Here is a 14,112-nt window from a genome sequence, read left to right on the forward strand (position 1 = left end):
AAGATCCACAATATATCAACATATGGTTATTGGAATGAAGCAAAACTTTGGAGTTTGATCTGTCTAGATCTCAGAGAGCCATACTATTGATAGCATAATAACTAACATTTACTGAAGGCTTCTAATGAATACATAAACACACACTCATATACCACATATATATTACATATATAAAGGCACACAGAGATTCAATAACTTGCTCAATATCACACAATTAGTAAATGGTGTAGGTGGCATTCTGCATAAATCAGCTATCATTTACAAAAAGATGGAGAAGAGAAAAAAATGTAAAAACGTGGCATTGTCAGAGAAAAGTAAGAGAGAAAATCTCTTTACCAACTGTGTGTTCTTGTATCATAATTTGTGTTTAGAGACTTTCCACACTTAATTATATGGATTGCCAATGTTAGAATCCTAAATCTCTATTGTATAAGGTTTATTTGTAATAAACAAATAAATGAGTAACTAATATGTACTTCCAGTTTCTTAGAATAAAGTCTTTCCATGCTTAATGCAGAAATGAAAATGAGTCACTGGAGGATGATAAATTTTAGAGTTCCTTGTTATAAGGGAATTAGGTTCACTTAATCATATTTAAAAATATGTTTTGGAGTCTGACATGACATTCATTACATATAGTAGTTTTCTGTTACTGTGGAAAATAAAACAAAAGAGTAGGTTAGAGAATATGGAATGATAAATATCCCGGAGCTGTGCTAGACACAAATCTAAGTGAATAATGTAATGTGGACTGCCCTAGTCATACAGCTTACAAAGCAGAATTAAAAACTTTCTTCTGCAACTTTGAACTAGTGCAGACTAAGATTTTAGAAAATTGGTGTACAAATGGTGATAGCTATTGTCTGAACATTTGATAGGCAGACTGAAACACAAAATTGGCTATTAGCCTAAAGCCCAAGTGCTTTTTAAGAAGAGGAAAACAACTGAAGCTAGCAAATTGACTTCCATTTGGGGTGGGTGCCCAGAGTTCTGACTAAATTCACTTGTGGTGACTTTCAAATCTCTGGGGGCATAGGTTCTACTGACCTTTGGGAAATGGACCAAAGAGAAGCAGGGCAGCTTTAACAAAACTACCCTTGGAATTTCACTCAGCAAAACCTTCTCCAGGATAGTCAGCCAGAACAAATCATCAAATAACTTTCATAGAAAGTGAAGCCTTGCTGGGAGAGGGGCAGAAAAATTCTTTCATAATGTTGGGAATAGTGTAGAACTCATTCCAGTAAGCCCTTAGCTGGGGCTGAATTGCAGTAGGATAGAGAATGTGAGAAGGAGCTGACCCTTGGCTGAGTAGAAAGGTTGGGGTGGAGAAGCCTAGAAGAAGCCCAAATAGGGAACTAGAGGGAGGGGCCAGAAATCCAGAGAATCAACGCAAATGAGATAGCTTGAGAACAGTGAGGCTGTACTAGAGGACAAGGGCAAGACTCAGAAGAGGAAGGGTAGACTTGTCCCAAGGTCCAAGTCAGAGGGGAGCCTGTGGTGGGGGAGTGTACAGAGCATTTTGCCCTCAGACAGGGTGTCCCTTTTCAAATGAATAAGTACTATTGAAGCCTTTTTGGACTATGTTACAAGAAGAGAAGGAATTTGGTACAGTTCATGCTACTGAGGGAATTATAAACTAGACCTATAAGCAAATAATTATTATATATTGCATTAAACAGAGATATTATGCAGTGGTTAATGGGAAGGTCTTGACCTACATTTAATTCTCCTTTCTGCCATTCCTGGCCATGTTAACCTTTAGAGATTATTTAGTGTTTAGACTTCCATTTCCATTTTCTTGTAAGGGAGTGATTACATTACTGATGTTATTGGGCTGCTGTGGACAGGATTGGACTAAATGGGGACATAGATTGGACAGGGGACAGGACTGGACTAAATGACAAAGAAATAAACAATGTGGAAGGCTAATGGCTTCAGCAATGTGTTTGAAATAACAGGAAAGTAAAATCACATAAATGAAATAATAATTTGATAATTGTTACTCTGTTTGGGGAGGCTAAACTTTTTAGAAACATAATACTACCTGATTATTTTGTCCTGGAATTTGATAAATGAGTGAATAAGCATTGCTCAATTTTTTTAAAAAAGATTTTATTTATTTATTTGAAAGAGAGGCAGTGAGAGAGAGCATGAGCGAGGAGAAGGTCAGAGGGAGAAGCAGACTCCCCGTGGAACTGGGAGCCCGATGCGGGACTCAGTCCCGGCACTCCAGGATCATGACCTGAGCCGAAAGCAGTCGTCCAACCAACTGAGCCACCCAGGCGTCCCAGCGTTGCTCTATTTTTATGCTATGCTTTCAGTCTGTGAGTTCATCTAAATAACTAAAATATCAACCATTGTGTTTACTTAAATATTTGAATATCACAAACTGAAAGAACATGAAATGAAGTGGTAATTAACATAGTTCAGTGTATTTTACTATCTCATATGCATGTCTAAAATTAGTGTGCTAGGATAATATATACTTGTTCAGTTTAATTTCTAAGGCCAGAATTCTAGGCACAAATTGCACTTCGATGAAAATAAAATAACCGTGGATGTCAGGAATGTTTAATGCTATTTAGAATGCATGTTGCAATATACATTAGTCTGTGGACATGTATTTGGAACTAAAGTGGATAGGACCAGATAACTTAGTATTCAGTTATTCATTTTATATATAACTCATTGCAAAATACATGTATGGATAAAGTTGGATTCACTCTGAACACTGAATGGTCTGCTTGTGTAACTTGTTTCTGGGCTTCTAGGACCACACAACTATATCCCTAGCAATAGTGGTAGGTGGTTCAGAACTGTGGATAGCTCCTCCTATAACTCTACTAAAAAGACAAAGTGCATTTATAATATATTGTCTTGGGTTATCATTTACTCTGGGAAAACATTGTGGTACTCATGTTTCCTTCCACAGCCCCTTATTTTAGAAGAAAAGGTGGAATAAAACAGAAAAGGCGTGGCAGCAATAAGTGCTGCCTCATTATTCAGACCTATTAGGCAAATTAAATATTTTCATTGAGGCCAATAGAAGTAAACTAATTTTTATGATTGGTTTTCTTGCATATCTTATGTCTTTCCCTAATGCTCAGTTTTCTTCTATCATTAAAACCTTAAAACCTTACAAATGTCTGCTTTGAGAAAAAATGTACTGTGAAATCATATATGGTAGAGTCTAGGGAAGCATTTAGTTCCTTAGGAAATGTTAGTCCAAGATTTTCTTTGGGAACTAATTTTGAGAAATTCAGAAGGTGCTATATATATGACTAATATATTTTAAATTTTTAGCAAGTATGAAAAGTCAATTTATAAACATACCACAAAAAATGTAGATAATTCCGGGGTGCCTGGGTGGCTCAGTCGTTAAGTGTCTGCCTTTGGCTGGGGTCTTCATCGGGCTCCCTGCACCGCAGGAGGCCTGCTTCTGCCTCTCACACTCCCCCTGCTTGTATTCCTGCTCTTGCTGTGTCTCTCTCTGTTAAATAAAGAAATAAAATCTTTAAAAAAATGTAGATAATTCAAACACCTAAGTGTACTATTATTATTTTAAGTTCCTATATTTAGCAATAGTAGATGTTTGCTGTAAATTAAATACCCAGTTTATACTGAATACATGGCATAAAAATTTAAAAATTGGCTATATGGGGCGCCTGGGTGGCTCAGAGGGTTAGGCCTCTGCCTTCGGCTCGGGTCATGATCCCAGGGTCCTGGGATCGAGCCCCACATCGGGCTTTCTGTTCAAAGGGGAGCCTGCTTCCTCCTCTCTCTCTGCCTGCTTCTCTGCCTACTTGTGATCTCTGTCTGTCAAATAAATAAATAAAATCTTTAAAAAAATAAAAAGTGGCTATAAATTCACTAAATAAAACAGATTAAATATTAGTATTATTTAATATACTAATAGTAAAATTTAAAATACTCTTTTTATAGTAAAATTAACAAGTGATTTCTTGCAAATTCAAATTCACTATAGAAGCCAGTATTAATATGATCAAATTCTACTAACATATTAGAAGATAGACCACAGAAATGCAAACATTATTGTGGTGGTGCTTTTTCTTGCTTTACAAAAGATGTATGTAAGCCCACTGTATAACCATGATTGTACTTTAATTACTGAGAATAAGGCAAACTTTTATTATTTAACTCATATTTTCAACAAAACATCTGTTGCTGTGTTTTAGTAGCACTATAAATTATCTAAGATCATCTAAGAAAGTTGAAATGTTTAGTAGAATGAGCTCATATATTTCTGAATATGATAAAGAATATTGTCATGGATACCCTTTAGTATAGACACATTGAGTTATTTGCATATACAGAAGTTGTTTATCAACTTTTAAATAGTTATAAACATTTACATATATGTATTGGAAATTTTCTGTTTTTCAAGTTCATTTACATATTTAATAATTTAAAAACTCACACATTGATAAATTGTTTAAAATCTGTAAATCAACTCTTGATTTGCTTATGTTGTAAGAAAAGTTTAAACAATTTTCAACTCATTTTGATTTAAACATGTATTATGTTTACTCTTCTAAACTTAGTGCTGAGTCAGATATACAAATAAACATCAACTGCATATTCATTTGGAACCCATGAAGGTTTATATATAAGTTAGTAATAATACGGCATTGCTGTTGCTCTCAAGGAGCTTAGGGGCAACTTAAAATATTTTCAGTTATTTCATTACTGATATTTTGATATTTTTAAGTTGTGTTGAATACAAAGTCTTGTTTTGTAGTTTTTGATTTTTTTCCATAGGATTAATCCTAAGGGTTACTAATTTACTATGGAGTATCCAAATAAAGGGTCAATTTCCCTAAAATACTAAACTGTTTATTGTGGACCTGATGTCATAAAAGATGTCATGGAGTTAAGTATAACACATTGAAAGACAGAGTTTAGTTTCTGACAGAACATGGAACTCAAAATAATTTAGGGTCAGCCTTTCTTACTATTTATTATAGATTGACCAACCACTCAGTTTTTTTATTTGCAGCTAATATCTCTGAGTCCATAGATGGGTACTTAACCTCTGATGGTTTCATTGCCATTAGTGACCTGCTGTCTCTCAATTAGCTCTGATCATCCATGGGACTAATGTTAATAATAGGTATTAAAACCTTTTCATTGGTGAGGAGAATACTTTGAGCATAGATGTCTTTCAAATATGTATCCTTGATTGCAAAGAGAGGAAATTTTTACACAATGCTAATAGGTAGATGTTTGATCAGTAATATCAGCATTTTGTGTATTATTTTATTGCTTTAGTGTTAGGAAAATATTTAATCATTAAAGAGTGCATTAAAGTTAGAAAGAGTGGGATGACAAATTTAGTAATTTTTAATACAGGATTTCCATAATATGTGGCTTTAGAATTCCATCTATGCGAGGGAAGTGGATCACATTCTGTGCAGGTTTTACTTTTTGACTGTAGGTTTTTCTGCTTTTAAGTTCTGTGAATACTATAAATTTATGATTTTCGTCTTTTCAACCATATTAAATAATTAAACTTTAAAGTTATATCATAGTATTATTGAAAGTCATTTAAAATTGTTGGTTAAATGGGTCAGTCATATTGATATTGATATACAAGCAGTAATTATCTTACATTTTAGAAGAATTATAAGCAGGATACTCCAATAGTAAAGCTTTGGAAGTTTGATTACTTATATCATGTTTTTTGTTGGTTGTAAATTTTATTTTCAGGGCTATGCTTTTATTCTGAGTGATTTTTGGAATGTTGGAAACTTGTGCCCACTGTTGTATTTTTTAAAATCTCCTTTTAAATTCCTCACTGCATAATCTGCAAGGCTGAAGTGCTAGTATCTTTGATTTATTGTTTAGTTGTTTGCGCTGTGATGGAATTTATGGTCCCAAACCATCATGTGGAAATGAGAAATAACATTGGAACGTACATTCAGGCTCTGGCCCTTTGCCCTTCATCCCAGAGGCCTATCCAAATATAGGGTGGGTTTGTTGTTCCCTTCCTTGTTGATGAGACAGTTTATCGACTAATTCGAAGAGGAGTATAAATAAAAGGGGAAAATTTCACATATGTATTTTGATCTATTTGTTTTGTTGGTAAAATTTGTATTGCTATCAAGATGAGCTAGATAAAAGCTTGTCAAACTTGAGTGTGGATAAGAATCACCTGGAGAGATTGTTAAGACCCATTCTGGTTATCACTCCAAGATTCTGATTTAGTAGGTCTAGGAGTAGGGTGCTTTAGAATTTTCATTTTGGGAGAGCTCTCAGGTGTTGCTAATGCTGTCTGTACAAGCACCATATTATGAGTAGCACTGAGGCGGATAATATTAACCAGAGATATTAGCTGAATGTTTAAAACTTGGAGGAGAATGAGAACATTTATTAATTAGGCACATGAAAGACTTCCACATGTTTGAATGTTACTAATTAACAGAGTGTAAGGGTGAAAATTTGGTGGCAATTATGCTGAACATCTATTTTGTCCCATAAAATTTTTATGTTACAATAATTCTGTGAGATTCTTAATTCCCAAAGCTCATTGAGAGAGTTTAAGCCTCAAAATGGAAACTTCTTCCATTAATGATCATTTATTAAAAAATAATAACATGAAAATTAAAGGTTATTTTAGAGAGGACATTTTCAAAAATATCATTTCTGATGGCATATTCTAAAATTTTTGCTTGAAGTCAGTGGTGTACTGTTAATAAAAATTACGTCTAAGTAGAATGATTAACATTAAAAGCTGACTTTTAAAATTTATTCTCTAATTAATTCTTCATAGATTTTAATGATTAAAAAAAAGAAGTTAACTTTCTTTCAAACTAAACCAGTTGCCAGCTTATTACTGTTGTGCTGTATGTTATAAATCTTCTTTTTGTGAATAAAATCTCATAAACTACCAGAGGCATTGAGCTCCAATAATGGTAGACTGACTTGTTGGGGATTAACATTTCTAATAACAACCAGAAAACCTGGATTCTATTTTTTAAAATAAAACAAAAAATAAATTTAAAATACCCCACAGCAAACATGTGTTTGAAAATCAAATAGTTACCAAGGTAGGAAGCACATGAGAGGTCAAGGATCCTGGAAAGAAGGGAAGCAGAGATTGGAATCCAACATTCAGCACAGATTTATTTTTCTGGTAACTGCCAATTTCTAAGTCAGAGATACTGGTTAAGAAGCCAAGCAGAGCTTCTGGTGGTTTTCTAGGGCTATGGTGGATACCAAGGAGGAGCTGTGGTAGATTCCCAGGCTTTCATTTGATAGCACAGAAGGGCTACACATTAGATATAGGGATCTGATAGAATTCTAAGCTGATGCCCCAACCAGGGTCAGGAGAATTCTGAGATGGCCCTCAATCACCATATCCATATCTGTGTAACATCCCTTCCTCTTGAGTGTTGGAGGACCTCAGCATATGATGGGATATCACGCTGTGATTAGATTCAACTCTGTGACAAAGGTGAAGGGATTTTGCAGATTATTTTAAGTTAATTACAAAAGAGGTTATCCTAGGTGAGCCGGCTAATTAGGTAATTTCTTAAAAGAGTGACTGGACTCTTTCTAATGAGAGAGGTTCTCTTACTGGCCTTGCACTACTAAGCAACTATTGTTTGAGAGGGCCCTGTGGTCTCTAGAAGTTGAGAGTAGTTGCTGGCTGATAGGCAGCAAAGAAAGAGGGACCTCATTCCTATAACTACAGGGTATTGAATTTTGTCAACAATCATGTGAGCTTACTACATAAAGTGACATGGCCGGGCCAACACCTTGATTTCAGCCTCATGAGACCCTGACCAGATGGCATAGCCAAGCTGTGCTTGGATTCCTGACACATGGAAACGGTGAGAACTCTCAATAGTACCAATAGAAGGTTTTGATCAGAAAACTTGAATAGTTCCTTTCATTTCTAAATATTATATTCCCAAATTGTGTTAGTATCATATTCTGAATTGAGTGTTTTGGAATTGACTCTGGATGATTTGTTCTTTGTTTCATTGAAAAGGATTTTATATAACTAGGAAACATACTGCAGGAATGTTCACCAAATCTTAGTATTTAATGTTTAGTAGCTGTAGTAGGATTAGGAAATGGAGGATGGGGGAGAGAGAGAAGAGAGCTTTGATATTTTCTTTATGTACTTACATACTTCTGATTTTTTGTGGAAGGGATGCTTATTCTTCACTCTCTTACACCTTGATACCAACTTTGATCTCATAGTACAATGCACCCGGGTAAAAAATTATTTCTGTGTACAGTCTTGAGGAAGTCCATTACCAACTATAGCCTCATCTAAACTGAATACTAGTGGGGAACCCTTTCTACATTCAGTGAAAAGATAGAGTACTCAGGTATCCGCTCCTTCCCGACATTTACTACTTCCTTGGTGCTTCCCAGTTACACCCATGTTCTTCACATTTTGGTCTCTGGAAGTCCAACCTCAGTTTATAACTTACTTCATTATGCTTTACTAGAATCTCATTATAGTTGATAGGGTCATCCAAAATATTCCTCTCCAGACAGGGAATCAAATCCGGTCACTCAGCTTTCCTTTAAGGACATTTGGGTTATCCATTATCTTGCAACATAATACCACATTCTTTTCTTATCTGACCTTATAATGATTTCTTCTTGTTTGGGGTCAATTTTCTAGTTGCTTTTACTGAAACTTTTTATCTTTCTGACAGTTCTCTATATCTATCTGACTCTAAATATACCAATAGAAAAATATATAATTTCCTTTTATTAACATATATATGAAATAGAAAATAAAAGCAAAACAGAACATGTGCAATCTACAGATAAATATGTATCTAGTTATAGATAAATATCTATTTAACAGAGGAAACAATGCTTTATACATGTCAGCACAAGAAATAAAGGAAAGTGATAGTGCTTTTCCAAATATTTGCTACAGTAACTTAAAATAAAAATTCTTGCTACTAGAATATATCTAGTTTAGCAGATTTAAGCAGTTTTATTTTTAAGTCATAAGGGGAGAGTATGAGAAAAAATAAAATAAAATTAGTTACTTCCTGATACTAGATAAGACAAAGGCAGGGCTTCATTGATGAATTTTCAAGAAAATCCTTTTGCAGAAGTAGACATTTCTGATCAATAGGTATGATTTCTCTATCATTTATACCAATAAGAAGTGTCTAGTACATTGTGGCTGGTGAATCACCAGGTTGTCTTGCCCTTAGCGATCTCTCTTGAGGCTTCTCCTGCATTTCTTTGGGAGAAAACACAGCTCGCTGTGAGCAACTTTTCTTCTATCTTTCTGGATTTTAAAAACTATTTTTCATTTTTTGTCCTTGGAAATATGTATTACTGACTACACTGCATTCTCTTACACTGGCTACTCTAAAGCTTGGAGGAAATGAACAAAAGCTTAAATTTAAACAAGAGAATATCTACTGGGAGGATTTTATTTTCAGATACTTTGAATGTTCCTAATTGTAATCAATTTTTTCCTCCAATATTTAGCCTTTTAGTGCCATGATTTTGTACTCTCCTACCCGAAAAAGAAATCCTATATTATTTCTCTAAAGTTTCAAATCTTTGTAGTCCCCTAACGTTTCATATAACAAAAAACAATTACCTGGAAGCAGTTGAATGCTGATGTGAAAATCTGAAGGTTTAGGTGCCATGGCCACACAGGTGCCAGCCAGAATGAAACTAATCAGTATCTACTTGTTCTAGGCAGTTTACCAGCACAGATGGTAGCAAATTAGCTTATTCTTTGGCTTAATATATATATTAATGAAGCATAATTATATGTGTTCCACTCTGGGCAAACACCTGACCAAATGACATGGACCATTTTAGAAACATGTGCCCTTGATTGATAAGGGTGAGGGAATACTTAATATTATTAGATGGCTCCCTCTCTATTTACTGTGAACGGTCTTATTTTTCAGAATTTGAAGTTGGGACAAAGTGAGCAATAGGGAAGTTCAGTGTATTTGTTGAGTATATGATTAGAATATTGGATCGGTCATTTATAAACATGGAGGCAAGTTTTATAGATGCGATTTTTGAAACTTTCGTTTGGATGATTAGCCTCCTGGAAGGAGACTGGACAGATTTTCTTTGGGCCAGACGCTTAAATCAACAAATCAAGGCAGTCAGATAATTTCAATGGCTTATTTGAAACAACCAGAAAACTGAATAACAATCATACCTTTTACTTTTGAATGATAAGCAATCAACATTTGAATGCTAAAAGGTGTGATGTAGATGCTCATTATTGAAAGGAAAGTGCTATTAGTCAAAGGGAAGTTTTTCTTAAGATTTGGGAGCTTAAGAAGGAAGGATATGGAATTAATAAGAATTTTCTGGGAGTGTGGTTAGGAAAAAAAGTACAAGCAGAGACTTGGAGAAGGTGTAACATACGTGAGCGGAAAGGAGCCTATTCTTCCTGGCAGAATTATCATGTAGATACTAAAAGATTATGAGGAACCCATGATTTGGGGCAGAACAAAGAACAGTGTATCCATAGACAGCATGGTACCCAAAGAAGAGCACTGGATTAGGAATCTAGGGATCTTCTTTTTTCATCTATAAAATGGAAATTATTGATTCTGTTTATTCTGACAAGTATGAAATTTCTGAGTGTATTTTAAAATTGTAAGTTACTAAATGTTATAATTGCTATTAAGTGTATATTAACTCTAAAGTGAAATTACATCCACATATACTTTTCACTTACCCATATGAGCAGGAATGGGGAGTGTGAAAATACTAGCTTTGGAGCCATACTATATTCATTGGATTTTAAAAAACTATCAAAAACCATTCTCTCAAATGAATGATTGCTATGATATTACAATATAAACTGAAGAACTCTGTCTTTGGAAATCATTCAACGGGTACAGTACTTTACTCTTTATTTAAAGTTTTGTTTATTTATAAATCATAAGGTTTTATTTATAATATTAACATTCAGAAATCTACATAATTTCCACATAGTTTGGGAAGTCTGTAATGTCCAGTTTTTTTATTGTCTGAACACTCGAAAATTAATTTACCCTAGTTGATGAACAAAAATACTCAGATTTCTCTGCCAAACATGAGCAAAACCTCAGCCCTTCCCTGAATTATAGAGTTAACTTTTCTTCTAAATGAATGACTATTTTTATTATTTTTGAAATCGTTACTATTTCTATCTTACCACTGCATCTTGACATGCACATTGTGGACTTTATTTTGGTTCTTGATATGAGGATATTTGGCATTACATTATATAGCTAACTTCTAAAGTGCCGAAATGAACCTAGTTATAATAACTGTTGTCTTTAAACTCTTATTTATGTTTTTAGTACACAGGAAAATAAAGTTCTTTGCTGACATTTGTCACTGTATATTGCTGACTTTTCTTCCCCCCAAAGTTCATTTTTTATTAGTGTACCTTTAATCCACTTTAATCTTCATAGCAGTACAAAGAAGAAAACATGGCAGATTTCATTCTCTCCATTTTGCAACTGTGGAAACTGATGATCAGAGAAATTAAGTGGTTCAAGGAAACTAATAATCAGAGAAATTAAGTGATTTGAGGAAACTGATACTCAGAGAAATTAAATGATCTAAGATTGTCATATATATATATACACCAAATGGAAAAACTGGAAGCAGACTCAGGTCCTCTGATGTCATGTCTGTTGACCTTTGCTATAGCTCTCTACTTTGTTTTAAGGAAATTTGAATGATTTTTAGAGAATCAGATACCCGTGTAATCAAACAGAAGAGCAAACAGTGTATGCAGACGTAAAATTATTTTTGTTAGCAATATTCTGTTGTTCCTATTATTGTATTTGGATATTCAAGGGTAAAAAACCCCTAAGAATGGCTCTTTTTGAAATACCAGATGGCATATTCTCAGTTATAAATTCATAAACCTAGTAAATATATGAGTGAAAAATATTTTATATTTTTTACTTATTTTGCTGTTACTACATTGTTATTTATTGTTTAGGATTTATTCTCTCCTATAAACTGCCACTCACAGACATGTGAGAAGGAACTGCGTTCTAAAATGTAATTCTGTCAGACCCTTCTCAGCAGCCTGGACATAGCTGATTGGCCACACCTTATACAAGCTAAGCCAATCAGATTCTCTCAGATGTTTGGAATTGGGTTTCATACAATATTTCTCCGTGGTCACTCAAACTAAGATGATAAAAATTCAGGATGAAAGGGTTCTCTACACATTGGCCTATGTGTGTAGATATCAGAGAAAGTCAACTTCGAGGGGAGAGGAGGAGAAGGGGAGATTGTAGGAAACAGATGTATGAAGAGCAGGATCAAGAGATTAGGTGTCTTCCGGGAAATAGAGATCCAGGTCCTAACCATCTTTTTATTCCCTGATTTAGTTCCCAGAATCATGATTACACCTCATTGTTCTTTCTTGGCCTCCTTGAGGTCCACTCCTATTGTTTTTTTTTTTTTTTTTTTTTTTTCATTTATTTTGCTTCATTTTACACCTTAAGAACTTTGACTAAAACATAAATAAAAGCTTTACCACTCTCATGCTTTGAAATCAAATAGATAGTTTAGATTTTTAAACATTTTAATTTCATTTAACATATTGTTTTGCTCTAGGAATAATAATTTTGTTTGCCATATTTTAAAAATACACACATGTTTAACAAAAATAAAATAAAGTTTACCTCTAATCCCACCATCTGGAAGTAGCTTCTGTTAATTTTTTGGTGTATTTTCTGGTAATCTTCTGTGTATGCCAGCATGCATGCACACATACACACACACATACACACAACACATTCTTTCTGAATGATGATCAGCAGTCTATATGGTTTTAAATTCTACTATTTTTATTTAACAAAATGATTTTTGGAGTTTTTTTTTATTTACTATAACATCATTTAGCCATTTTCCTATTTATAATCATTCTGTTTTTAACTTTCACATGTTGCTCTGTTGGAGCTTTGATTCTTTTTATTCCTTCTTTCATTCAACAGATCTCTATTAAATATCTCCTGTGTAGCAAACACGTTGATCCATTAGGATGTATTTGCTTACTTTGAGGAGATTAGAGCCTTAATGTGAAAGAGATTTGTAAACCAATAGGTTCCTGGAATTCAGGTTAGTAAATTCTTTGAGGAAAGGGGTTGAAAATACTTCTTGGGGTTCTGGGTGGCTTAGTAAATTGAGCTTCCAGCTCTTGATCTCAGCCTAGGTTTTAGTCTCAGGGTCCTGAGTTCAAGCCCCATATTGAGATACATGCTGGGTGTAGAGCCTACTTAAAAACAAACAAACAAAAAAAAAAAAACAGAAACAAAGCAAAACAAATGTTTCTTAGAGGGAATCTCAGTCTTGAACTAAGTCTTGACATATGACTAAATGACTGGAGAGGATAGTATGTATGAAGCAACAAGAGATAAATTAGAAGGGTAAACAGGACCCAGATGATGGTAGAGGAAAGCATGTTTTCCATTATATAAGCAATGGATAAAACTGAACGTTTTGAGGTGGGGTGGGGGATTGGTAGATTTGCATTTTCAGTTGATGTTTTTTACAGCAGAAGATGGATTGCTTGAGTGTAAAACTAGATGTGAGGAAGCTACTTCAAGTGAGAAATCTACTGAAATAGTCCACTTAGGAAATGAGATCTAATATTATCACACTAGTAGTGGAGAGAAATTAAGTTATGGTGATATTGAAAAGATAATATATGGTCTTTGATGACTGGTTGGCATTCAGAAAGTGTAAGGGTAAGGAGAATCTCAAATTGTTCTCAATTTTCTGGCTTCTACTATTAGATAAAGAATACAAGAGGAGGGACAGGCTTAGTGGAAAAGTAATGAATTTTATTTTAAACATATTTGGCTTGAATTACCTGTTGAATATCCTGGTAGAGATGACTAGTGGTCATCTAAGGTGTTAGACAGCTTAGATAGCCATTTAAAAAATACTGTTAACTGGGTGGCTTAAACAACAGAAATTTATTTTCTCACAGTTCTGGGGGCTGGACGTCCAAGATTAGAGAGCCAATATGACCACGTTTTGGTGAGAGCTCTTCTCCTGGCTTGCAGATAACCACCTAGTCTCTGTGTCCTCACACGGTGGAGTGAGAACAAGTGA

General features: G+C 34.4%; 1 protein-coding gene across 9 annotated transcripts in view; it reads left to right on the forward strand.

Moving 5' to 3' along the window:
- GALNT13 (polypeptide N-acetylgalactosaminyltransferase 13) overlaps window positions 1–14,112 on the forward strand; it is a 549,504-nt gene that overhangs the window by 122,253 nt on the left and 413,139 nt on the right. The gene's annotated exons all lie outside the window — the stretch shown is intronic.

This window comes from Lutra lutra, chromosome 3 (assembly GCF_902655055.1).
Source record: "Lutra lutra chromosome 3, mLutLut1.2, whole genome shotgun sequence".
NCBI lineage: Eukaryota > Metazoa > Chordata > Mammalia > Carnivora > Mustelidae > Lutra > Lutra lutra.